This window comes from Maylandia zebra, unplaced genomic scaffold (genome assembly GCF_041146795.1).
Source record: "Maylandia zebra isolate NMK-2024a unplaced genomic scaffold, Mzebra_GT3a scaffold03, whole genome shotgun sequence".
Classification (NCBI taxonomy): Eukaryota; Metazoa; Chordata; class Actinopteri; order Cichliformes; family Cichlidae; genus Maylandia; species Maylandia zebra.
This window is the reverse complement of record NW_027490033.1, coordinates 1521858-1549467: the sequence shown is the minus strand read 5'-3', so window position 1 is coordinate 1549467 and position 27610 is coordinate 1521858. Positions and strand designations below refer to the sequence as shown.

The 27610-nt window shown below is 44.5% G+C and overlaps 1 protein-coding gene and 2 long non-coding RNA genes across 3 annotated transcripts in view; 2 read left to right on the top strand and 1 right to left on the bottom strand.

The window, feature by feature from the left end:
- The window catches only part of LOC112432436 (protein NLRC3), a 3307575-nt gene that overhangs the window by 1831974 nt on the left and 1447991 nt on the right, over window positions 1–27610 (top strand). The window lies entirely within an intron of this gene.
- Window positions 2501–3788, bottom strand: LOC143415783 (uncharacterized). The gene is made up of 3 exons (XR_013096228.1): window positions 3726–3788; window positions 3250–3561; window positions 2501–2861 (listed from the first exon to the last, which is right to left on the bottom strand). It is a non-coding gene; the product is annotated as an uncharacterized LOC143415783 (long non-coding RNA).
- Window positions 6842–7485, top strand: LOC143415767 (uncharacterized). Its single transcript, XR_013096206.1, has 3 exons — window positions 6842–6975; window positions 7050–7220; window positions 7300–7485. It is a non-coding gene; the product is annotated as an uncharacterized LOC143415767 (long non-coding RNA).

Genomic DNA, 27610 nt, shown 5'->3' with positions numbered 1-27610 from the left:
TAATACAAAGCAACATCCATGTACACTATAGGTCCATACCAATGTGCCCAAATGGGACCTCCATAAATGGTAAGGGGCGCAAAGGCACTTTAAGACCAGTGGGCACACCATCGGTGCACATCCGCTCGGATGCTTTTTTCTATTCATTTATTTCCCTGTTTATTTATCGATGCACAAAAGCAATTATCTCAGAGACACCATCCTCTTAACAGAGACTCAAATCAGGAACCTGCAGATTATTAGTCAGCAGCTTTAACTTCCTGTCTTTGTCTCACTAAACCTTCCACGTGGAAACTTGAGTTGCCCACTCAAGCACAGTAGGCTTTAACTGGCTCTGCTCAAGTCACTTCAGTATCTGAGAAACTGTCTCGATGCATGCCAAAGAACACTTTGACAATACGCTTGTGTTGAGTCAAATCCACCACAAGCATATTCTATGGCAGTTTAATTCCACTCCACATAAAAATAGTCACGTATTATTTCCCCCCACCACACTTCCTGCCAGTAGCTGGTGCCCCCACCCACAGTGCATTAGTGGTTCTCTGTGTTTAGTGGCTCACTCTGGGCGGCTGCTCGGTGGGGCCCGGCCCCCTGGCTCTGTTGGGCCTGTGCTGCGGGTGGGGTGCCCTCAGGTCTCGGCCCTCTGGGCCCATTTACTGCTCAGTAACATTTAATATCTATTATTTACTACTACTTACTAGCCTACTTACTGCATATTATTGGTTGTTGCTGTGGGTTCCCCACTGTGTTGGTTTTTCCTTGTGTTTTTCAGCAGATGATGAAATAGATTTTCAGTATTTTTTCTCTCTTCCTCTCCATCTATTTCTCTTCTTCTCTATTTTTCCCTCTTCTTCTGTTAACTTTCTCCCCAGCTTATCTTTTTTCTTCTTTCCTGACCCCCGTTCTGATTCTAATGACTCAAAATAAAATAAAATCAGAATCAAATTCTTTTTTTTTTTTTTTTTTTTTTTTTTCTGGAAGTGACATCAGAAACAGCAGCATGTGACATCACGTGATGGCGGAGCTTCAGTTCATCCTTTGTCATCCTTTTTTTTTTTTTTTTTTTTTTTTTTTTTTAATAGGACAGGGGGAAAAAATGAAAGAAAGAGGGGGAGAGGAAGAAAGAAAACCAAAGGGGAGAAGAGACGGTGAGAAGGGGGGGAAGAGAGAAAAAAAAAAACCAAAAAAAAAAAACTCCTGGGTCACCTGTATGGAGAGAAAGAAAAACAAAAAAAACAGGGGAGACAGCAAACAACAAAGAGCAACATAATAATAAAAAAAAAAAGCACCATCACAATAAACTAGCTAGTCATAGATATCAATAGTTACTAAATAGTAAACGATATTGTTCAGCACGCAAGATAGACAGCGCACAGTGTGCTTTGAGGCAGCAGCCAAGAAAGCTGTAGTCCGCGTCTGTGAACACCCGTGTGTACACCTGTGTGCATACCTGTGTGGATCAGCATGCTTGCATTCCAAAGGTTTCTCCATGTAATGATCTGCTAGAGAGTGTGGGGAGCCACAGCCCTGTCCTCTATGGTATCAAGCAGGTATGGAGGAGATCAAAACTCCAGACATCCAGAGGCCCCCAGAACACAAGAGACCAAGGAAGACCCACAGAGGGGCAGCCGCGCCACTGTCCCAGTAAGAGCTAAGGAGAGTCCCAGATGAGAGCTCATTCAGCAGCCGCGGAGCAGAAGCCAGGGGGAGTTGCAGTGACGCGCCCGTGAGCTCCGCCGGCAGCCAGCTGTGCCTGAGTGACCGAGCCCCAGGCCGAGAGGCCGGGGGCACCCCACCTCCAAAGTGGCCCGAGCGAGCCCCAATAAGCGGCCGCCAAGGAGTGAGCCGGTGTGTACCCGGACGCCCACCCCCAGATACAAAGAACCACCAACGCACCGATACCTGAGGGAGTCCGCCACCGGCAGGGGAAGTAATCAAGTGGACCAGTATAGCAAAAACCATAATGATCGCAGAGGCCACAGAGCCAAGTGGCAGGATTTTCAACGTTCAAACCAGATAAAAAACAGAAATTAAATGGTGTTAAAAGCCATGAATTCAGGCAATTCATTCACAACATCATTACAAGTTTTACTGGACGTTAATATTTTTCTCTTTTTTCAGTGCAAAACAAACTAACAGTACACATGATGCTGGCAAGTTAAAATGTCAGTGTCTTTTATAGATAGCATGTCTAGCATCATAGTTTTATAGATCACGTAGTCAGGGTAAAAACTCCATCTCTGATTATTATTGTACATGACTGTGACATGCAGCGGCCTCAGCATCATGATGAAGGCGACCGGAGGAGATAGTTTGGTAGACATCGATGTTTTGCCGATGAAGGCTCATGTAGCGGTCCTCTTTGTCCTAAACAACAATTTACACTGTCATTTACATTTAATTAAAGTGCAGCTTAAAACACAGACATAATGCACTGCAGCCTCGGCACAATTAAGTGTAAAACAGAACTATGGAAAACTGACAAACATCTGGCGAGTTTCAGATCCTGTTAAGTTAGTTAGACCTGATCTGTTTTCTCTGTTAGGATAAAAACATCAGAGGTCATGGGGTGAAAAATACCTCAAAAACAAGACTAGCTATGTCTACAACTAATGTGTGGTGTTTGAAAAGAACCTATGAGATACTTTGAACACCACAGTGGCTGCTGTATGCAGTAATGTGCTCAAGTGATTTCAAAGGGTCATTTCATGAGTTTAAGTGCGTCAGTAAAAGTTTTCACCTGCGAGGATTTCTCCTCAGGCTGTAACCACAGGTTATCACAGCCACACTGATGAGTGAAGCAGCAGCAGAAATGATGGGAACTGTAGCCATGAACTTCATGCCAGAAGAATCTCCATCGTCTGTTGAATGTTGCCACACACACAAAAAAACTTCATTTTGAAAACATGAAAAGTCACGAAATTTGCATTAGCCTGTTATATTAAAGTGGAAAACATGTTTATCTTTTCATTACATTAGAGTTTCAATTGCATCATTCAAACATTTCACTGATGAAATAACACCAAAGTTGTGATTGGAGCAGTTTTATAATGAAATTTTAAACAAATTAGCCAGAAGAAGAGCTTAAAAACATTCCAGATGTTCATCTCCTGACTGAAACCTTTCATTAATCCGCTGCAGGCGGGAATGACGACCTCAAACCATGTATGACAGAAAAGAAAGTGTTAACGCAGTTCCAAACATCCACCTTGAATCTGCGGTGTGGGTATAAATAGAAAATGTTTTTACCTCTCACAGTCACACTGAGATGGAGAACATACAATCCACCACGAAATCCACACTCACAGGTGTAGTTCCCACTGTCTTCAGATGTTAAGTTGAGCAGGTGGAGAAACACAGTCTCATTTTCTTTGATCAGTGTGAACCTGGAGTCACAGCCATGAATAAAGCCTCGGTCGTAACGATAGAGCAGACGACACTGTTCTCCTCGGCTCCTCTCTGTGCTGATCTCACACAGTATCATCACAGTAATATTCAGAGTTGTTTTGCTGCATATTTGAGTGGAATCGGGTTTCTTTCCAATTGTCTTCACAAGAGTCTCTATAAATTGTTCCAGTTAAAATGAAACAAAATCGGGATTATAGTTTCTATATATTTGTTGTTGTGGGAAAATCAATCACATATATTATTTCACTAACCTAACTAAAGCTTTCTTCTTAAACACCTGGCTTTACAGCTTTTCTTTTTTAATTATATATATTTACCTTCACTGCTAAAAACCACAAGCAGAAGCAGGAGAAAGCAGAGTTTCCGTGCAGTCATGCTGGTGAGGAAGTAACTGTGGCTGACAGTGTGAGGTAGACTATAGTGAAAGCAGGAAGACTTGCACCCTCCTTATTTCACCTCTTGTATCTACACTGAAACTTTTACTATGTCTAAAATAGAAGTGCATAAAAGTGGAAGGACAGTAGAAGGTAAACCACCAACATTGTTTAAGCCAGACTGATCTCTCTGTTTATCTGGATGGACATTGTGTTCAAATTATGATGAGATGTTTGTTCAAAAACAAAACTAGTCTGATACAAAGAGTCATGTTTGCCACAGTTTATTGTGTTTGTATTGTATTAAATCTGAGAGCCTGAGTTGGAGTATTATGACTGAATGGTCTCCATTACTGGGAAACAACTATCCAGTGTGAAAAGATGGACGTTTATTATAATATATGAATATTATTATATTAGTATGTCACCTAAAGTTTTATATACTTTAAAATGTTTCATAGAGCTTTATTATCCACTCCCACAGTTCCTGCGCTTCTTGCTGAGCGTGTCTTGTTGTCGTGTTGATGGTTCACTGAGATGATAGTCTGGTAGGAATCACTCGATGGCTGCTGAAGGTTTGTATAGGGCTGATCTGGCTCATCGTCATCCTTTAGAAAAGTGAAATATTTTAGGTATTAATCAAGTTCAACCCGGTCTACCCACACACTCTATTGATCTTTAAATCTCTCCATCTGTTGCCTGGATTATTTAATGTTTCTGCTCATTTCTGTAAGAGCTTCTTCACAAAATAAAGGACACTGAAGTTGGCACTAATAGTATTATAACACTAATCTGTAATTATCTATATAAGTAACATCCTAAAACATAAATGTACATGTTTTATGTTTACTGGCAAACTTTTAACTAGCTGCTGTAGATCGTAGCAATAAATTGCTCACCAAACCGTTGGGATTTTCAGGTACAGACACTCCAGATGTTCCTGACCTTAAGCAGCCACGTTGATAAGAAAGGATGTCAGCATTAGTGTAACACTATTCACATTCAAACAGAGAAAAATCAAGTAAGAACATCTACATTTATATTATCTTCTCTCTTAATAATGATAATTATTTTTGGAAGGATAAAAAGTGTTCATTCTAGACATGATGTTTAACACACACCGAATTCTCATTTATTGAAATGTGATGTTTCCTTTTACTTTCTCTACATCTATATCATCTTTGAATTACTGCAGCAAAAATAGTCTCACCCATTACTTTTCCTCCAGTAGATAAATCCCACGATAACTCCAGTTATAAAGATGATCACAACACCGGGCAGATAAACGGAAAAAGATTTGTCTGCTGAAGTGTGGGCCTCGTTTGTGTCTAAATCATTGAAAAGATGCATTTGTCAGTAAAATCATTTACTTTCATTTCCTGGAAATCAAAACACAAATCAAACACAGTTTACGTCTACTGAAACTCTGAGTGAAGTAATGAAACCCCAGTTTTATAACCACAGAGCTTTAAATATTGTCACTGTGCTCTTTTCTTTTGTCTTCTTCTTTTGCATCTTTTCTGAATATTACTATGAACTGAAATTGGTCCAACTGCTTATATACATTCACTGGCCACTTTATGAGGTATACTTGTTCAGGGTGTAACACAAATATTTCAGTGTTCATTTCATTTGTCAATCACATGTCAGCTTCATCTTCCTGGTTAAATAAAGGTTAATAAAATAATAAAATGTCAGCAAATCAATGCTCAAACAGAGCAACATGGCACATGTTACTGGTCCCAGTGCTTCACAAACTGCTGATCTGCTGGGATTTTCCCACACAATCATCTCTGTTCACAGACAATGGTCTGAAAAATAGAAAATATCCAGTGAGCTGTGATTCTCTGGGTAAAAATGCTGTTTACACATCAAACCTTGAGGCAGAGCGGACCACACTGGATATCACTGCTGTCCTCTAACAACAGCAAGCTGAGGCTACAGTTTGCAAGTCTGGACAACAGAAGACTAAAAAAACGATGCCTTGCCCGATGAGTTGATTTCTAACAGTTCAGACTGCTGGTGGTGTAATGCTCTGTGAAGGATTTTCTTTGCAAACTTTGGACCCTGTAGTAACCACTGAGCATCATTTAAACACCACAGCCTGCCTGAAGGTTGTTGCTGACCACATTCATGTCTTTATGCCCAAAAAATACCCATCGTCTGATGGCTGCTTCCAGCAGGATACCACACCATGTCACGGCGCTCAAATCATGTACGGCCTGCGCAGTCACCAGATCTCAATCCAGCAGAGCACCTTTGGGATGTGGTGGAATGGAAAGTTTGCTTCAAGTAAGAGCAGCTGACGAATCTGCAGCAACTGTGTGATGATGTAATTTCAATATGTCTTGAGAATCTTTGAGGAATGTTTTTAGCGCCTTGTTGTGCCACAAAAAATGAAGACATGTTTGATGGCTGGAGGTGGTCCAACTCGGTTCAAAGATGTACCTGATAAATGAGTCAGTGAGAGTATCTAGACTGCTGTAAGTGAAAATAAGAAGAAAAGAAATGAACAAATTACAAGAATAAAAAACACATAAGCAGGTCAATACAATGCTAACACAGTGCTGAATAACTGTGTCAGATAAAGAAACCAAAATGCATTTACCTTCCACAGTGACACTGATATGGACAATATATGTCCCTTCAGTGTTTGTACACTCACAGGTGAAGTTCCCACTATCAGCTGGTGTTAAACTGGTCAGCTCCAGAAAGGCAGTCTGATTTTCTTTTGTTATTGAGAACCTGGGGTCACATTCCTGAGTAACGTTCTCTCCGTGTCGATACAGCAGATGACACTCTCCTCCTGTGTCCCTCTGTCTTTTGATCTTACAGATAATCAAAACAATAGTAGTCTGACTTTCCTTGTTGCAAATCCGAGTGACATCGTGTTCTCTCCTGACTGTCTTCACAACAGTCTCTGTAAACAGGGACAGCAAAATACGGTAAATACAAGATTCAGCCTGTGTCAGAGAGGACTTTAGTTTCTATATTTTGTGAATGTTAAACCATCTTTTTAATCCCATAATGTCATGGTCTGGTTGGGCACTTGCAGGTCTCAGACAGCGGCTCCTCCTCCTTTAGGCGGAGTCCGGTTGCCCCTCCCTGGCTGACCACCTGTGAGCAATCGTGCCAGCGGTATATCAGACCTGCGCTCTCAACCACTCATCGCCTGAGTATCTCCTATTCCCATGTTAGTTCAGTGGAGCATCCTAAAACCTTGTCTTAACGCCGTGTGATGACTGACCTGTCTTTTCTTGTCCTCAGCGATAGCACCCGGAGTGGAGATCTTGTTCCCCTCGCTCCCGTCCTCCTGGACCTGGGCCGCCAGCTGCTCACACAACGTGGCCTGCCGACCCACTGCTCACCTGCCTGCCTCCCCACGCCTCGACCGCTTCCGGGTTTTCCGCTCCACCTGTCCCCTCCATCTGAAACCAAGTAAGGCAATTCAATTCAACTGCGGAGGATTATTGGTTGTCTGCTGGATCCCTCTGATCGTGATCTCCTCTTGTTCCAGTGCCCCGGCCCCTACCTAGTCCTGTTTCTACCTCCCCGCTGTCCCCGCTGTTCAGCCGTCTCCTAGAGGTGTCTAGGTCGCCCTCATTTTCACAGACTAATCCTACGCGCCACTAGTGTGGTGGCGTCGCTTTGTGTTTCACCTTTGTTTTCCTGTGGGCGGAAATAAATCATTTGTTTTCTGTCACCTCGCTTCCGGGTTGGTTTCTGCGCCTGTGTCCATCCCTGTTCCCTCGTGCCGTTGAGCCGTGACAGTATACTCAGGCCAGTTATATGGACACAGCGGACCCAGCCCGCGTAGCGATCAGTAAGCAGGGGGCTATTATCGGTAGCCACGAACAGACGCTGCAGTACCTACTGGCTCAAGTGCACACACTCACAGACGAGCAGGCTAAAATGCAATCCGACATTCAGTCCCTTCAACCCTCGGCGGAGTCGGAACCCGCCGCCGGTAGCTCAGCGCTGCCCGCCCCGACCGCGCCGTTGCCTCAGCCCGCGGCGGATCCCGAGCCCCAGCGGGGTCACCTGTTTCGCGACGCGGCCTCCCCGGAGCCGGAGCCGTATGCGGGTGACCCAGGGGCCTGTAGCGGTTTTCTGTTACAGTGCGAGCTGGCGTTCGGACGTTCGCCCCGCTCTTTCGTTTCGGACACGGTTCGAGTTTCTTATATAATTGGGAAACTGCGCGACCGAGCCCTGAATTGGGCCGAGGCTTACCTGAGCACACACCCGCTGCCGTCCTGTAGCTACGATGCTTTTCTCGGCGAATTCAAAAGGACTTTTGCCCACCCCGTCTCGGTGGGCAGTGCGGTTCGCCGGCTGTTAAATCTCCGCCAGGGCCGCCGTAGCATCGCGGACTACTTGATCGACTTCCGCACCGCCGCAGCGGCAGTCGGCTGGCCCGATAAAGCCCTTCAGGGAGTCTACTCGCAGTCGCTTAACGAGGACATGAAGGATCAGCTAGCGTCCCGTGACGAACCGGTTACCTTCGAGGAGTTAGCCACGCTCTCGCTTCGCATTGACAACAGACTGCGGGAGCGAGAGCGGGAGAGGAACTCCAGCACCCGTCGGCCAGTGCGGCGTGCGTCACCTGTTTACATTCCCCCGTCGCCACTTCCGGTTCAGCCATCAGCCCCAGTCGCTGGGGAGAGGGCTGACCCGGAACCGGAACCCATGCAGCTCGGGCGATCCCGGTTGTCTCCGCAAGAGAGAGAGAGACGTCGCCGCGCTCGTTCGTGTTTTTACTGCGGTTCCGCGGAGCATTTCATTGCCGCCTGTCCGGAGAAGGGAAAAGGGGACGCCCGCCGGTAAGTCCGGGGATACGGGTGGGCGGTACCTATAGTGATTCTAAGCCCCGCTTCCTGTTGCCGGTTACGCTCTTGCTCGGCTCCGCAACCCACACGTCCCGGGCGTTAATCGATTCGGGCGCTGAGCAGAGTCTCATTGATATGAAACTAGCCAAGCAACTGAATATTCCCCTGTTCGAGTTGGAGTCTAGCCTCCCAGTTAAAGCACTGGATAACCAAGTTTTCTCCCACATCACTCACCGTACCGCTCCTGTTACTGTAGTCGCCTCAGGCAACCATAGGGAAAGGCTCCCCTTCCTGACGTTCCATTCCTCCAGCATCCCCATCGTCCTTGGTTTCACCTGGCTAAAGCTACATAACCCACATCTGGATTGGGCTGGGCAAAATGTAATAAGTTGGAGCCCGTTTTGCCATGCCAATTGTCTCGTCTCAGCCCCGCCGTCAGCCGTTGCCGAGCCCGCACGTGACGCGAGTGCTGCCGTGGACCTTTCTGTCGTACCGTCAGTGTACCACGATTTGAGGGAGGTGTGTAACAAGGACAAAGCCCAAGCACTGCCCCCGCACAGGCCATATGACTGTTCCATTACGTTGTTACCGGGCTCCCCCCTACCCACGAGCCGCCTTTACAATCTGTCCCATCCTGAGAAGGCAGCCATGGAAAAGTACATAAAGGATTCCCTGGCGGCCGGCATCATCAGACCCTCCTCTTCGCCTGTCGGGGCCGGATTCTTCTTTGTCGGTAAGAAGGACGGCTCGCTCCGTCCCTGTATTGATTACAGGAGGCTTAATGACATAACAGTAAAAAACAAATACCCATTGCCGCTGATCAGTTCCGCCTTTGAGCCGCTTCACGGTGCCACCATTTTTACCAAGTTAGACCTCAGGAATGCATATCACCTCGTCAGAATCAGGGAGGGCGACGAGTGGAAAACCGCTTTTAACACTCACTTGGGGCACTTCGAATATTTAGTGATGCCCTTCGGTCTCACAAACGCCCCGGCGGTCTTTCAAAACCTGGTGAACGACGTCCTGCGAGATTTCCTGGACCGCTTCGTCTTCGTTTATCTCGACGATATTCTGATTTTTTCCAAAGACGTGGTGGAACATCGGGCGCACGTCAGAGCCGTGCTGCAGCGGTTGCTGGAAAACAAATTGTACGTAAAGGCGGAGAAATGCGTGTTCCACTCACCTTCCGTCTCCTTCCTGGGCTACGTCCTCGCGGGGGGGCAGGTGAAGACTGACCCAGCTAAGGTTACGGCAGTCGTGCAGTGGCCCGTACCTGCGTCCCGGCGGCATCTGCAGCGCTTCTTGGGCTTCGCAAACTTCTACCGGCGCTTCGTCAGGAACTACAGCCAGGTAGCAGCGCCGCTGACCCGGCTGACGTCACCGAAGCTCCCTTTTATTTGGAGCCAGGAGGCCGGAGCAGCGTTTACCAAGTTAAAGGCACTGTTTACCTCGGCGCCGGTTTTGGTTCACCCCGACCCCGGGAGACAGTTTATTCTCGAGGTGGATGCATCTGACATCGGGGTGGGGGCGGTGTTATCCCAGCGCTCCGGCACGGCGTCCAAGCTCCATCCGTGCGCCTTTTTCTCCCGTCGTTTATCACCTGCTGAGCGGAATTACGACGTGGGGGATAGGGAACTGTTGGCTGTGAAGCTGGCCTTGGAGGAGTGGCGGCACTATCTCGAGGGGGCGGAGCACCCATTCATAGTGTGGACAGATCACAAGAACTTGACGTACATTCGTGCAGCCAAGAGACTGAACTCACGTCAGGCACGCTGGTCCATGTTTTTCAGTCGCTTTAACTTTTCAATCTCTTACCGCCCAGGGTCCCGCAACGTGAAACCGGATGCCCTTTCCCGGCAGTTTGACGCCGCGGGGGAGTCGTCCGCCGTGCCCACCATCCTCCCTGCGAGCGTCAAGGTTGGTTCCCTCACGTGGGAGGTGGAGGAGGACATCCGTCGGGCACTGGTGACCGAGCCGGACCCCGGCACAGGGCCCCCTGACCGCCGCTTTGTCCCTAAGGCGGCCCGCTCCAAAGTGATCGACTGGGTCCACAAGGGGAGATTCTCCTGCCATCCAGGAGGCGCGCGGACGAGTGCCCTTATTAAAAGGTATTTCTGGTGGGGGTCTATTGATAAAGATGTCAAGGAGTATGTGGCCGCCTGCTGTGTTTGTGCTAGGGGCAAATCTAACACGCAACGCCCGGCTGGGTTGCTGCAGCCTCTCTCTATTCCACGGCGCCCCTGGTCGCATATTTCTTTGGATTTCGTTACTGGTCTACCTGTTTCTTCTGGCAAGACCGCGATCCTCACTGTGGTCGACAGGTTTTCCAAAGCAGCTCACTTTGTCGCCCTCGAGAGACTCCCCACATCCACTGAAACAGCTAATCTGCTAGTCGACCATGTGTTTAGGCTGCACGGGATACCCTCGGAGGTCGTCTCAGACAGGGGACCGCAATTTACATCGCAGGTCTGGAGGGCGTTCTGTACATCCCTGGGAGCGAAGCCATGTTTGAGCTCTGGACACCACCCTCAGACTAATGGTCAGACTGAACGCCTCAACCAGGAATTGGAGGCCACTCTCCGCTGCGTCGCTGCCTCCAACCCGGCTTCCTGGTCATCGTTATTGCCGTGGGCGGAGTACGCACACAACTCCCTCACCTCGTCAGCGACGGGTCTCTCGCCTTTTGAGGCCTCTCTCGGCTACCAGCCACCCCTTTTTCCGGAGCGCGAGACCGACCTTGAGGTCCCCTCCGTCCAGCACCATCTGCAACGCTGCCGACGGGTGTGGTCGCGCACCCGCCGGGCCTTGGGCCTGTCCGTCGCCCGCCAGCGCCGCTACGCGGATCGCCGCCGCAAGGCGGCACCTGCCTACGCCCGGGGACAGAAGGTGTGGCTATCCGCCAGAGACATTCCCCTCAGGACGGACTCCCGCAAGTTGGCCCCACGCTTCATCGGTCCTTTTGAGGTGGAGCGGGTGGTTGGCCGCTCCGCGGTCAGGCTAAAGTTGCCCTCCTCGTTACGGGTCCACCCGACCTTCCACGTCTCCCAAGTCAAGCCGGTTGTTGTGAGTCCGTTGTGCCCGCCTCCTGCTGCCCCGCCGCCCGCCCGGCTCATCGGTGGGCATCCTGCCTTCACGGTCCGCCGCATCCTGGATGTACGCCGCCGGGGAAGGGGCAGGCAGTTCCTGGTCGACTGGGAGGGGTACGGCCCGGAGGAGAGGTCCTGGGTTCCCCGGTCCCGGATTCTCGACCCCGCCTTGCTTTCGGCATTCTACAGAGGCCGGTCGCCGAGAGGCGACCCTTGAGGGGGGGGTGGTGTCATGGTCTGGTTGGGCACTTGCAGGTCTCAGACAGCGGCTCCTCCTCCTTTAGGCGGAGTCCGGTTGCCCCTCCCTGGCTGACCACCTGTGAGCAATCGTGCCAGCGGTATATCAGACCTGCGCTCTCAACCACTCATCGCCTGAGTATCTCCTATTCCCATGTTAGTTCAGTGGAGCATCCTAAAACCTTGTCTTAACGCCGTGTGATGACTGACCTGTCTTTTCTTGTCCTCAGCGATAGCACCCGGAGTGGAGATCTTGTTCCCCTCGCTCCCGTCCTCCTGGACCTGGGCCGCCAGCTGCTCACACAACGTGGCCTGCCGACCCACTGCTCACCTGCCTGCCTCCCCACGCCTCGACCGCTTCCGGGTTTTCCGCTCCACCTGTCCCCTCCATCTGAAACCAAGTAAGGCAATTCAATTCAACTGCGGAGGATTATTGGTTGTCTGCTGGATCCCTCTGATCGTGATCTCCTCTTGTTCCAGTGCCCCGGCCCCTACCTAGTCCTGTTTCTACCTCCCCGCTGTCCCCGCTGTTCAGCCGTCTCCTAGAGGTGTCTAGGTCGCCCTCATTTTCACAGACTAATCCTACGCGCCACTAGTGTGGTGGCGTCGCTTTGTGTTTCACCTTTGTTTTCCTGTGGGCGGAAATAAATCATTTGTTTTCTGTCACCTCGCTTCCGGGTTGGTTTCTGCGCCTGTGTCCATCCCTGTTCCCTCGTGCCGTTGAGCCGTGACACATAATAATGTGTTTAGTTTAAACTAAAAGCAAGGAGGTTATAAATTTAAAAATATTAATAATGCATAATGAAAATAGTTTCCTTGTATTACCTTCAGCATCATGGGACACAGCTAGTGGTAACAGCAAAATCAAGCAAAGTTTTGATACGTCCATGCTTGTTAACATGTCTATGAGCCACCGAAAGTGAAGAGGAAGATGTGCGGAAAGAAACAAGCTGAAGCTTTCCTGGCTAAGCAGACGTCAGACTGTTGCCCTTCACGGGGCAAGTGTGAAATGATGTAAAAAGGAAGTGTACTGACAGGACTTTCATATTAAAAGGCTGTAAAGTTGAAACACTGTGCGAGCTCCCACACAAAAAGAAAACAAGCTAATTTTTCTTTATCACAGAGGAATTATTACACTGCTAACTGTCATGTTCGCTGAAACTGAAGGATGGATAATATTGTAAAAGTAACAACAAAACTACCATTTATCATAACATTATAAGCATTTTAAACTAAAATAGCGTGTGTTATGGTTCAAAATATTGGGGATGGAGACAAGAGGAAAAACCACAATAACAACACTGGTCCGGTCGGGTTGAGTCAAACGATGATTTTAATGATCACACGCGTGGGAGATGGGCACTGATGCAGACAGCCTCAGATCTCAAAATGGTGGAGCATTGCTCAAACTCTTATAGCCTCTGGTGCCTCCACCTTATCATAAAAAGCCTAAACATTCACATGCTTTCTCTCACACAGCGCCTAAGCTACGACCTTGGCTCCCCGTCTATCTGCTCCTGCTGAGATGGGGCAGAAAACTCCAGTATATTCTGTTCTCTTCTAATCAGACAAATAAGACAATAACTTTCTGCGAACAGTATTTCTTATAACTCAGCAGTATAATGCATCATAAAACAATATCATTCATTCACAACAAGTCAGCAGTTTAATGTAATGCAAATCAGTTTAACTAATGCAATAGTTATCAGCTTTTTCTAATTCAGGAGAATAATGCCAACTAAAACTACATAATAATTCACCATCTTTAATTAGGGGTCTAACATGGCATAAAATAATATTATAATCTAATAATTCCCCCTGATGAGCTCATTAGAATAATGAGCTCACCAACACCCCATAATCCAGTGTGGCTGGGTTCATCTCTTCTCACTCCTGAGGTCCTTTGTCCCCCTGAGGGGCGAACCATATGTGGGATGACCTCTATGTTTGCGCAGTTCAGATGCAAGACAAACTATTATTCCAACAATAGCAGGTACAGATGACACTCCCCAGGTCTCCCACAGCTTTATTTGGTGCTACCTTATACCCTCCAGACGTACTCAGACTAGAACCTCTGTCCAAGGAGCTTTTAGCCTTTTATGTTATTGCTGCAGCTACCAGTGTCGTCCAGTTGGGTGATCCTCTGCTCTTCATTCTTCAACCTCAGGGGTTAGACAACCCTTCAGTCGTGGCACAGATCAGGGGATTATTCTGCCCCGATTTCAAACAACGATCTGTGTATCCTCCAGAAAAAGGAACAGGAAGGTGTCCCCCTTTTTGCCCAAGAGCCTCTCGAACTTCGTTGGTCTGGTGTTCCCGGATTTCCGCCAACCCCTTCATGGTTATTGCTGTGTTTATGGGATCCATCCTTTTGTGGTGACTAGCTGGAGCCCAAACGCCATGACCCTTGGACCCAGTTGGTGTCTTGGCAGTCACTGTGTCTGTCTCTGCTGCGGAGGATCCTCGTATATCTGTGACCTCGTCTGGTGTCTGTTCCTTTCTCTGTAAGAGACAGAAAACCAAAACACCTCTCTTCCTAACCCTAATAATCTAATGTTGTTATCTACTGACCTTCTAGTGATTCAGAATTGGTTTAAAAACATTCAGAATGTTCCAGGGACTTATTCTAATCATATCCTATGTGTGTGTAAGCGTGTTTGCATTTAGCCCTCTGCACTCAAAGTCAATACCTGCAATATATCAGTCCGGACCATCACGCCGAACGAAGCTTATGACCTTCAAAAGATCAAGTGCCAACTCGTTATAAGCACATTTGCAAGGTGTGTCTGAACATTATTGAAACCACTCTTTTTAACAAAAGACAAAGAAATTAACAAATCTTCTAAACGCTATTCAGTTCATTTCAATGATTGATGCTTACACATGGAAATAATGATCTATGCTTCTTACTGATTCTCTACAAAAGACCGGAAACTTCTCGGGCCGCTATTAGCTTAAGTTTTACCATTCCTAAGGTATTAAAGACACAAATGAAGTTATAAAATGTTCAAATAATCCTTGTTTGATGTTAAAGCTCAACTTCCCCCCCCCCCTTTTTTTTTTGACACATCCCCATGTGTCAAATCAACGGAGCTAGAACATTAAAAGAAAAGGTTAGGCAGCTACAAGGTTTCCCAGATCGTTAAGGTGATCCGCGTGTAACGTTCTGACTCAGGTATTTAATATTTTAATAAATGTCGTTTAATTAACTGCCACTATTTAAACTAAACTTAAAGACATAATTGAAGAAAAGATCACAAAAAATAACATGATATCAGTGTTTTGTAAGCGCGTGCGGCCTTCTATGCTCGAAGCCTTTTCCCTCAATAGATCAGTCAGACATTCGCGCTGACTGTAGCTTTTAACCCTTATTAACTTGAGCACAACTCTACAATGAGCAACAAGTTGCAATATGTATAAAAATGATCATGGTTACACCTGCAATGAAAAATTATATCATTATCCTAACACCTGTAAATAGAAGATTCATCAGAGGTTATAACCATCACAGGAACACAGATGTTAGTATAAGGTCAAAAGCTTCAATAAATGATCATCGATGCAATACTTGTTGCATGATTCTCATACAATAATAATGCTGACATTGAAATAACAGTAAAACACCCCCTTTTATCCCGTTTCGCTTGACCCATAAACGTTTATAAATGCCTCTTTTAAATTTTATTTCCCCCTGTTCTCCCCTTCCTGACCACAGCAGGGGGATCTTAGTTTTGAATCAGCCATGAATCCAGCTCACCTGATTCATCAGTGAGCTCCACCGTCACTGGCGTCTGACAGGGTGGCGCTGCATATTCTTCCTTTAATGTCACTATTTTCAACCTGTTAATTAGAGTGCTTAAATCTGAAGTCGACTACGTCCACAACAAGTCAATACAGCTGTAAATGTGGCCAATTATCAATCTATTACCAATCAATAACAACAGATAACTTCTATTTTATGCATGCTTTTAATCAACCACTCACCCAGAGGATCTCCAATCCCAGGAAGTTCCTTCTCCTCCTTTAATGAGTCTGTCCTCCTTCCATGCCCTGGTAACTGGTCCATCCAGAGCCATATGATCTCAAATATACATAAAACAAGCCAAACCACACCTTGGTCACACCAACTCTCTTCCGCCCCGAAGATGTCCAATGCCATCCTAGTATGGACTGAAAGTGGCTTTAACGCTGACTGTCCTGACAATCCATCTTATAACATTTCCTGGTCAGATCTGCCAATCTCCGCCCCAGGGTTTTAACTATTTTGCAATTTTCATTAGTTTCTATGTTTTTTCTAGTTTTGCCTCCAGATTTTCAATTTTTTTTTTACCAGTTGGAATCAGTTTTTACCAATTCTTTGCTAGTTTAGTCTAGTTTTTATTTTCTGAAAATCCTTAGTTTCAGTTTAGTTTTAGTTGTGTTTTGCAAAAATTAAGTGTAACAAAATCTCAGTTCCATCATGTCAATCATGCTCTTCTGGTTATCCTTGGGTGTTGAGACTAATAACTATTAACTCTTGCCGCACCGAGTGTTCCTAATTTTGGTTGAAGTGAATTGATAACCTTTTTGAAGGCGATTGTTTCACACATTTATTTAGATGTCCCAGTCCTGTTATCTCGGGATACATCACGCTGCCTTATCTGGGGTTAGCTGTTTTCGGGGGATGCGGGTTGAGTGGGGGAGCTCTTCAAGGTAAGCTAGGTTAACCTTCTTGTGTGAGCTTTTCAAGTGCACTTTAAGGTTTGTGGGATTTTTCGTGTCATAAATGTCCCTCATAACCCCCTGATGGCCCAGTAATTCATTTTTGCGCACTGTAGTACACATTTAGTTTTTGCTTGTAGCTCTCATACTCTACTTGCCACTCCTCTAAGTCCTGATGTTTCTTAGCGAGGACAACAGTACCTTTAAAATTATATCACATGTGTGGGGGTGTGGCCTTGCCAATTGTTTTCAAAATGGCTGACGTGCCCACAAGCACATTTTATGGAAGAAAGAAAGGTAAGCTTGATATTTACATTTAAAATGTTTTGTTAAACTCAGATTTTTATTAATTTTCAAAGAATAAACATCTAGTAAATGATTTGAGGGGTCTTTAAGAATTAGGCTCATTTAGTTTCACGGAGAACATGACAAAATATGGTTCACTCCACTTGCCTGAAATGGTTAACAGTCCAAGGCATTTCAGTTGTAGAATGGGTGCAACAGTAAAACATATGTGAGATGTGGGAAGTGCCAAATGTTCCTTTGTGTCTCCAAATAAAAATAAAAATCACAGTACTTCCTCAGATATCATAAATGAATTGACTTTTGTGAAATAGAAAGCCCAGTGCAATCACTTATTCCTGAACCAATGGCTTACAGCTAGTGAAGTGTCAGTGACTTCTAAGTTGATCCCTGATCTACATTTTTATGATATTGTTATATAAATAAGTTTTAATATCCTGCTTACAAAAATTTCAGTGGAACATGTAATCTTCTTAAATAGCTCTTGAATGTTGTTAGTTTCACATTCGTGATCAATGAACTCCCCTTGTGCACTGTAGTGCACATGTTGTAAAATTTAAATAAAATTAGTTAAAAACAATTTTGTTTTTGTAATGTGTTTATTTTACCGTCCCAGCACTTGATTTATCTTAAAAAGAAAAAAGAAAAAGAAAAAAATGAAAATACTTTTCCCTTTTTTCTTTCCCTGGGTCTCAGGAGGACATTGTGTCTCTCTCCACTACAAGACTCTTGCTATATCTAAAAAACAGTCATATTCAAAGTAATCCTAAATTGGACTCTGGCGCTTTCTCCCGACTTTTCCTGACATGATTCTGCGCGTGGACGGAGCAGCAACACAGACGACTCGACTAACGTACTGCCTTGACTTTACTATTGCAGGGCACGCACACATCAATGCAACTAAACACATTTTGCTATAAATCTAGTTAATTTTAGTTAGTTTTCTGAACATTCAGTACAGTTTTAGTTAGTTTTCCTTTTTGTTTTGATTTTATTACTGTTAACGCAAATTTTTCCACTTCTAGTTTTCGTTATTTCATTTGTTGTCTTTAATAATAATAATCTTCTCTGCACCCTGGAATAAACATAATCAATATGATCAACATTTTGCTGCGTATCAATTCACCTTTTTGATTCAAATGCTCCAGCCTTATGTGGTTTGTGACATGTGTTGATCTAAACCTCCACTCTGTCTCTAAATGTTTGAAGAATTTTTCAAGTTCGGGGTCAAATTTTGAGAATTTGACCATAAGTGAAAGTTATGGCGTTATCACCCCCTTTGGGGATTACCTTTTCCAGTTTTGATGATATTCCTCCCCATTCTCTATTTTTTGCAAGTACCCCTCTTCGGTGGCGAGAAACTGTTGGTGTGATCAAGCGGGTGCTGTAAAAACAAAAGCTCAGGACAGAACAGTCACCAATCATGTACTTCATTCAAAATTGACAAATATCAAACTTCATATTGATCCTCTGAGTGTAATGGTACATTTTAATTTGCACTTCTCAAAACTGAAAACAATATTCTCTTTATTTTACTCTTGTTCTTGTGCAGCACCACCCCTCAGCACATGCCCCTGTTATTTTATCTTACTTTTAAAATGTTGACTACTTCAAGAAAGCGCCCAAAAGACGGGGACCATCATTACATATCTCCATTTTGAGTGTGGCTGTCTATCATTCCCCTGTTATTCATAGACCTCGGTGGAGGTTTTTTTTTTGTTTTGTTTTTTTTTTTTTACCTCTATAAAAATTAATTGACTCTCTACATTGACCCACTATGGTTAATAATAACATGTTCAGTCATGAGTGGAATCAAACCTTTTCTTCACTTTAGCATTTAACATTCCCCACCATATAATATGATACATTAATCGAAACACAGCTACTAAAACACAATTTTCTTAATGCAAACATCAGTAACTCAAAATTAGCAACCAAAGGGTTCAGCCTGCAGTTCACACTCCTGTGAAGCTACAGCTCTTTAGTCTCTGTCATCCTTCTGTTCTTGCAAAAACAAAACATCCACCCTTCTTTTACAGGCTGGGTGAATTGTCTGTGGACATTCAATAATCCTAAAGTCGGTACCGTTTTTGTCTCAATATCAAGTCAGTTAAACTTTTAGTCGTCAGTCCGTCACAGTCCAGTCACATGCATACATCCACACACATTCATACCAGATATTGCTGATAATGGAGTCTCACGCGCAACCTATTCGAGCCTCCATCACCAGCAAGATGACGTCATCATTTTAAAGGAAACAGCTCCTTGTTTGTATTTTTTTCTTTTTTGGACTGGATCGACTCGCTGCAATCCTTTTAGGCTCAGGACTTCTCATGTGATCAATGTCCCATATAAGTGAATTTCTCCCAAGCCCATTATAATCATGGAGAAAAATACTTTGCGACTGTTTTCAGTAAGAATATTTTATAGCGCTTTAAAGTTCAATCTCTCAGGCCTGGATTAAAGAGCTGATTTGTTAAATCAGGAACTCACAAGATACCAAAATATCACCACCGGTGGATCACACCTCTCTGATGTTCTTATCTCAGTGCACTGTAACAAAAGCAAAAACAAACGTAAACAATAAAACACTCATATAATAACAAATACTGGGGCCCATTACAAACATGTCCAAAGATCAAACCCTCTTTCTCTATGTTAGAGAAAGAGAACAATCCAAACCTCACTGATAGAATCAACCTAGTGTCAAACAAAACCCAAAAATCAACCAGAACTTCACACACTATATTGTGTAGGCATACAGGTACCGTAACTCCTTTTTGCACTGACAAATACATGTTGGATTGACTTAATTCAATAGTGGACACTGGTTGCACACAAATGTTTTGCTTTGGCAGAAACTTAAACAACTGAGTCAAATCAACACAACCTTTTCATATTCTCTCCGAAATAAAGCTCACACCGTTAATTCATCATTTTCACTCTGTACCACTGCTCCTTATCAGGCTGTGTGAAGCACAGTAAACAATTCAGTGGAGGCCTTGAGCCATAAACAGACATCACGCACAGACATTGTTTTCACAACCAAACTACTTTAGACCTTGTCCCCTAAATCTACACAGATGCCCTCTGTGTGGCATGAAATGCATTTAACCAATAAACAATCAATGGCTTCTTGTTGTTGTAACCGACTCCATATTTGGATGTTTGTGTGCAGCATTTGTTAGTAAAGCATTCTTCATTGCAACAGCGTGTGTGTATCACTCTTTATTGCACAAGCTTGTAAATGTGTGTGTGTGGATCACTCCTCAGTGAGTTGAATCAGCATTTCGATTTCTTTTTTTTTGCACGTGTGTGTCATTTCTCACTCAATCAACGAGTGCATATGTTCATATGTGTGTTTCTCTTCATTCTGAGTCAGTGCATGTAGATGTGTGTGTTTGTGTGGGTGTTTGTGTTCATCACTTTCCTGTTCTGGTGTTCTGGGTAAACCACGGCCTGAAGCATGCCCTGGGGTCCTGCCCTCCTCCTTTTCAGTCTGTTTGCATCTGTTGGTGCTGCTGCTCAAAGTTCTGTCCATACTGGTTCTGGCCCCAATTGAGGCAGTGCTTTTCTCCAGTGTCCTGCAACTTCTCTCTGTTCCACTCCTCCTTAACTTGACCCTTTTTCTTCTGTAGCTCCTTCAGGGCTTGCTCCTGCTGTTGGAGCTTCTTCGTCAGGTTTGGCGACCTCCTGCTCCAGCAAGCTCCGGCCTGATTCCAAGTCCTGTGTCTGGGACTCCAAGCCTGATGGGTTCGATTATCAGCCAGCTCCTCCTGAGCCATGGTCAGTTTCTGCTCTGATGCCTTGAGCTCTTACTGAGGGCAGAAACCTCAGAATCTTTTCCGTCCACTTCAGACTGAAGTCCATCGATGTTTTCCTTGCTTTGCTCCACGGCCTTTTGCAGCTCTGCTGTTCGGCTCTTCTCAGAGGTCAGCTCCTGGCCAAGCCCCGACACCTGTGCCTTCAGCTTATTTTCTCCTGGTGTTTTGTCCATTCTGAGGTGCCTCCTGACCTCAGTTACTCCTCCTGTCTCTGGCACGCCCTTTTTGCTGCCCGACGATCATTGTTGGTCCGTCACTGTCCTGCACAGTTTTAATGCAGAGTGGTTAAGGTCAGCATTGTTTTGCTCGGCCTCACTTTTCATCTGGGCTTAATGGGCGTCTCATCACAGCTCTGTCAGCTGAAGCTGTCTTTTTCCATATGGCAAGAGTGTGAAGAGTGTGTGAGAGGGGTGTGTCCGATCAGGCACAATGCTGGTGGCTTTGCGAATGCCTCGTTTTCCAAATCCAGATGTTTATTTGTCACGTACACAGCAACAGAGAGAACAGTTGTTGTTGTGGGTCCAGCTGCTTTAGCATTTGGTCAGGGTCACATCAAAGATGGTAGAGGAGAGAGCAAAGATGGTAGGGGGGAGAGCAGGAGTCCAGGGTCAGCTTCGGCTTTTCCGGGCCGACAAAGCAGCCTGTAATCAAGCATAAAGAGAAAAAACAAAACAAAACAAAAACAGATGAACAGGAAAATGATGTTATTTTGGCTGCGTTATTCAGAGAGGGGAGAAACAACGGGACCAGGCCCTGTGTCAGCCTTCTCTCCCCCTTTTTTTGTTTTTTCTCACCATATAATCCACTCATGACCCACCAAGCTGACAGGACATCACAGGTACATGTTAAAATTCTTAAGATCGTGTTTAAAAGCACAAAAATTGGAATTTTCTTTCATCTGGTAATCACTTGTATTAATCAATCAGCAGAAAACATGTCACAATTTGACTTTTCTAACCACTAAATTTGTCGTGTTATCACTGGTTGGTCAGACCAGTGCCTTTTTTTTTTTTTGAAGTTAAGTTGTTGTCCTGCAACCCAGAGGGTTTATTTGTTAGTAGTGGATAAACTTTATTATTTAACGGCGGGTGTATGTTAAGTTTCACTGCTTTAAACTTGCTGGAAAATCTTCACGTGTTCATGAGTGTAAGCTGTTTCTTCATTGCGTGTATGTGCGTTTGTAGGTGGGCTAATTTAACGTTTTTTCCTCAAACAAGGCATTTCTCTAACATGTGCCTCTCTCTCACATTACTCTGCTTGTGTGTGTTTTTGTTTCACCTTTTGTTGTGATGCTCCGGAAGCCTTCCCAACCTCCACAAGTCTGTTGGCCCCAATTTTATGTGTTAAAGCTTCTCTTAATTTCTCCTTTAATTCTCTGCTAGCTGCTGTCTTTTCCACAGCTGCTGATTCTTGCTGAGTGTGGTTTCCATTACTATAATTTGCTTCGGCCGCTGTGCTTGTGGGGGCAGTTGGTCCAGGCCCGTAGCCACCTGTATCAACACACTGAGAGATTTATTTAATATCATTTTCCTCACAATCTTACTCTGCCGGCTGACGTGCCGGTCTTAATCATGCTCGATTTGTCTCTTCTATATCAAAACCCAGCCGAACATCAAACATTCAGCGTAGTCATTCAAAACCTTATCTGTAGTATTATAATCAGCAAAATCAGCGTTTTAATTACAGGCATGTATCATTATTTGCAAATCATAATTATAAAACTCAAAAACACGCTAAACAGCAACAAAAGTCCTCTGTGCGCTCCACAGCTCATTTGCATGTTCACACACAGTCTAAAAATAGCTCGCAGCGCTGCAGTGCGCTGTCGTCACACACAGGGTCACACAAAGCTCAGGCAAAACTCTTTTATTTTATATTACAAAGACGTCTTATATTTACAATCACTGACAGGCCTGACAGATTCAGCGCCTAACAATGTCGACAAATTTAAGTTAACGGGTCCAACCGAAGAAAGTCCAACTTTTTTGTAATCAATCAAACAGTATCTGTTACTTCTGGAACAGTTTCTGACCTAATTTCTAAAGAGCACCTACACAATTTCGACAAATTTAACCATAACGGGTCCAACCGAAGAAAGTCCAACTTTTTTGTAATCAATTAACCAGTATCAGACTCTAACTTTATCTGGCCTAATCCCTAAGGTCCCTAACTCAATTTAACAGTATTCAAAAAAGCACATCACACCGTTCCAAACGGTGAGGAGACTCTAACTCCTAGCTTATTTCAGGATGCCCTGTACCCCACAGATAAGCCAAACTGAACTAACCCTGTTCGCCGACAGGTCAAGACCGCGCGTCCACGGCCAGGAGGGAGCGTAACCTCCGGGCTATGCGCTTCTTAGCGGACTCTAACCGCCGTTCTATAATAATTTATAACAATTTGAAACACCAGTCAACGCCCTAAAACAAGAGTATGACTAAGGCAAGTGCCACCTAGAGGTCAATGGGGACTCGAACCCACAAACTGACCACTCAGGTCCACTCTATAACCAATTTGGACTCTAACCAACAAAATGACCAATTCCCTATCAAACTACTTGAGACTCTAACTCAATTCCTTGGGACTCGAACCCAGCATTTCTTTCAATTCCTTTTTCAACTTCATTAAAGACTCTTAGCCGACTTTAACTGCATAACACACACGGATCCTCATCAAAATCAAAACAGACCCTCTACCAGTAATTTCAGTGAGTAGACTTTAATTTAGTCATATCCAATTTGGCACACTTTGGAAATAATTCAACAGGTAGTGCCTTACCTTTAGATAAGCCGGCTTATGCCCACTCACATCAGACCACTGGCTCGTGCCTGTCCGTTCGACAACCTCGGACCGTCCAAACTTTTAAATTCCACCCCAATACCACAGGACGAGCCCCCAAAATGTTATGGTTCAAAATATTGGGGATGGAGACAAGAGAAAAAACCACAATAACAACACTGGTCCGGTCGGGTTGAGTCAAACGATGATTTTAATGAACACACGCGTGGGAGATGGACACTGATGCAGACAGCCTCAGATCTCAAAATGGTGGAGCATTGCTCAAACTCTTATAGCCTCTGGTGCCTCCACCTTATCATAAAAAGCCTAAACATTCACATGCTTTCTCTCACACAGCGCCTAAGCTACGACCTTGGCTCCCCGTCTATCTGCTCCTGCTGAGATGGGGCAGAAAACTCCAGTATATTCTGTTCTCTTCTAATCAGACAAATAAGACAATAACTTTCTGCGAACAGTATTTCTTATAACTCAGCAGTATAATGCATCATAAAACAATATCATTCATTCACAACAAGTCAGCAGTTTAATGTAATGCAAATCAGTTTAACTAATGCAATAGTTATCAGCTTCTTCTAATTCAGGAGAATAATGCCAACTAAAACTACATATTAATTCACCATCTTTAATTAGGGGTCTAACATGGCATAAAATAATATTATAATCTAATACGTGTTACGTCATCAAACCGCTTCATCCAAGCACTCAGATACTTACAAAGTTTTGACTGCATTACCTTTAAAATTTGTACGAAGATGAGCATAAAATGAATAAAACTGACATGCTTGCATTTGTTGTGTAGTGCAACAGGTGTATGTGGCTGAGGGATTCCCATGATGCAATGCGTATTTCTTCTTCAGTCACCTTTCCTACTCACTGTGTGTTAATGCAGCTCTCTGCATTGAATCATACCTGTTATTAACCTCTGTCTCTCTTCCACAGCGTGTCTTTATCCTGTCTTCCTTCTCTCATCCCAACCAGTCGCAGCAGATGGCCCCGCCCCTCCCTGAGCCTGGTTCTGCTGGAGGTTTCTTCCTGTTAAAAGGGGGATTTTCCTTCCCACTGTCTCCAGACTGCTCACTCATAGGGAGTCATATGATTGTTGGGCTTTTTCTCTGTATGTATTATTGTAGGGTCTGCCTTATAATATTGTTGTGATTTGTCGCTGAGAAAATAAAATTGAATTGAAAATTGAATTGTGAAGGCCACACCAGAAGCCACACAATTGGGAAGTCAGTAACGTCAGACACCAGCATCTTTATTTTAATTTTAATGCACATTTCCACAAACATAAATAACGACACATGTCCCATAAACAATTTCTGGTTAATGTTTTACTGGTGCTGGAGGTCTGTTGGACTGCTGAGGGTAACTGGAGAGAAAATGATGTGTTGTTTTCACTGGACGTTAAGGTGTCTGGGAAGGGATCTCAGACCATTTACATCCTGGGCCATCTGACCTCAGGAAATCACATGATAAGGTGGGGCCAGGTTTCACAATGAGCTCATCCGAAACTCTGGCTGATTAGGACCCACACCCGCTTTCACATCTTGGCTCATGTGATTAGGTAGAGGATCATCAGGGGTCCTTTGTCCCTCTTTGGGGGGAAACTCCCACTGGTTTTAAGTCTGGGACTCCCCACCATTGACCCTTAGAACTGAAGAAGCTTCTCGGATGAGAGGTGAAACGTCTTCAAGCAACTCAAGAAGTCCAGACGCTTTTCCTTCCAAGCTCCTTAGACTATGACGACCTGGATGACTGAGAACCTTCACAGACTTAAGTATTAAATTAATAGTTGGTTTTCATTCTTTGTTTTTAGATATTTTTTTTCTATTCGTATCCCCTCGTGTATTTAACTGGCCAGTTCAGTCCAATTTACTTTGGGAAATATTTAATCTGAGGTAGGGTTGCACCGATACCGGTATCTGGTATCGGCCTCGATACCGCATTTTCTAAAGTACTCGTGAAAAGTTCCCCGATACCGAGGACCGATACCACGGTCTGAGACCTGTCTATGTTTGAGCGGCATGTAAGGGGTTAATCACAGGCGCCGAGTGCCCGCCCCCAGGCCCCGGCTGCATCTCAGAGCTGGGAGAAAGCGAGGCGAGACAAGTCAGCCGTGTGGAACTATTTCAAAGTGAACGAAGACACGAAAACAAAGGCGGACTGCAAATTGTGCTCATCGAAATTGTCCAGAGGAGGCTGAAAAGGTAGCGCATTTAACACAAGTAATTTAATCAAGCACCTAAAATCCCAACACGACAACGAGTACAAAGAGTTTGCCCACGCTTATTTACCCACGCTTATTAGCACAGAGGAGCATAGCTGATGCTAAAGCAGTGGGACGGAAAATAGTTGGGCATTTTAAACATTCCGACTTAGCCTACTCCCGCCTCGAGGACATTCAGGGACAGCTCAACCAGCCAATAAAGAGACTGCAGCAGGACATACAGACACGCTGGAACAGCACGTATTACATGACATCAGTCCTATTTTTCCACATATTAATACATTTATGAATTTTGTGCAGGTATAAAGATCGCTTCTTCTCCAACACTGCTCCAGAGGCCAAGCTGCACCTGAAGCAGGAGCTTCTAGAGGTGAGGCAGAGGGGAGTCGGGCAGAAGCTGCAGAACCTCCTGCTAAACTGTTCCTCAAGGCCCAGGCTGCCGCTGGCAGCAGGTGCTGCCATTGAGCTCGACACATACCTCGGAGAGGCCCCAAGCCCTCGTGAAGACAGTCCTCTGAAGTACTGGGGTGTCAACAAAATCAGGTTCCCCACTTTGGCTAAAATAGCCTGTAAATAGCTCTCAGCCCCATGTAGCAGTGTGGACAGTGAAAGGCTTTTTAGCTCAGTGTCACACATTATAGATGAAAACAGAAACAGTCTGACTGCTGATGATGCAGAAAAGCTACTTTTCTTAAAAAACCCTGCCACTCACTGTTTCTCTCCATTTAGTGAGTCATCTTAGACTTGATGTTAATACCTACCTCAGTTGCACTGACTGCCACAGTTCTATGTCAGTGGATGTTGTTAGTTTATTCACATATTGTGCACTAAATGGCAAAGATGTTTATTAATGCCCCTTGTGTTGTCCAAAGCGGCAGAGTTTAAAATAAACTGAAAAATACTTGAGTTGCACTGTCACTGTTTAAATTTTTTTATAATTATTTATATTATTATTATTTATTCTGTAATATGTTGCATACAACATGCTTTTCATTTTAAATAAATGTTCTTAATTCCAAACCAGTCCCTTGTTTGTTTGTTGTTAAATTATAGGACTAAAGCTGTTACCTGTAAATTTAAATCATGTTTTTATTAAGTACTCGGTATCGGCGAGTACTGAAATGCAAGTACTCGTACTCGTTTCCAAAAAAGTGGTATCGGTGCATCCCTAATCTGAGGTAAACATTTTGCTTTTCATTTGACCCCTGACCTGTCTGCTGTAATGCAGGAGGCAGGTTTATGACCTATACTGCAGCCAGACACCACAGGAAGCCTTCCTCCATGTTTTCTTTACAGTAATTGATTCAGCCAGTTTAAGTCTCCTTTGTTTTTGTGCATTAGATCACTGTGTGGGTTGTGTTGAGTGGTTATGTATTTGTAAGTAGCCATTATGACTTGACTAGTGGTGTTTATCTCTTTTAAGGGTCTAGTATCATCAGTTAATTAGTTTTTACACTTTGCAGGCACTTTGCTGTAAATACAACAACACTGCTGAAAACTCTAATTTAAATAATTACTACTGATGCACCTATCAAATAAACTAACATTTGCATAAGTGTTGAAATGCTGGACTCTTCCTCTCCTAAATCTGTGGCAGAGAAAAAATGCTGCAGGAGTGTTTTTTTTACATGATATGTAAGAAAAATAAGAAAAAGAAAGAAACCCTGTGATTTTAATGTGAATGCATTACTGACATCTTATCCAAACACACATTGTGCACACTACTTTATCCCCTATTACAACTGCAGCTTTTATTAGTGCATGTTCACGGGACTTCTGATTCTATAGGGTCTTGACAAAAGTCTCTGCAATCAATTGATTACAA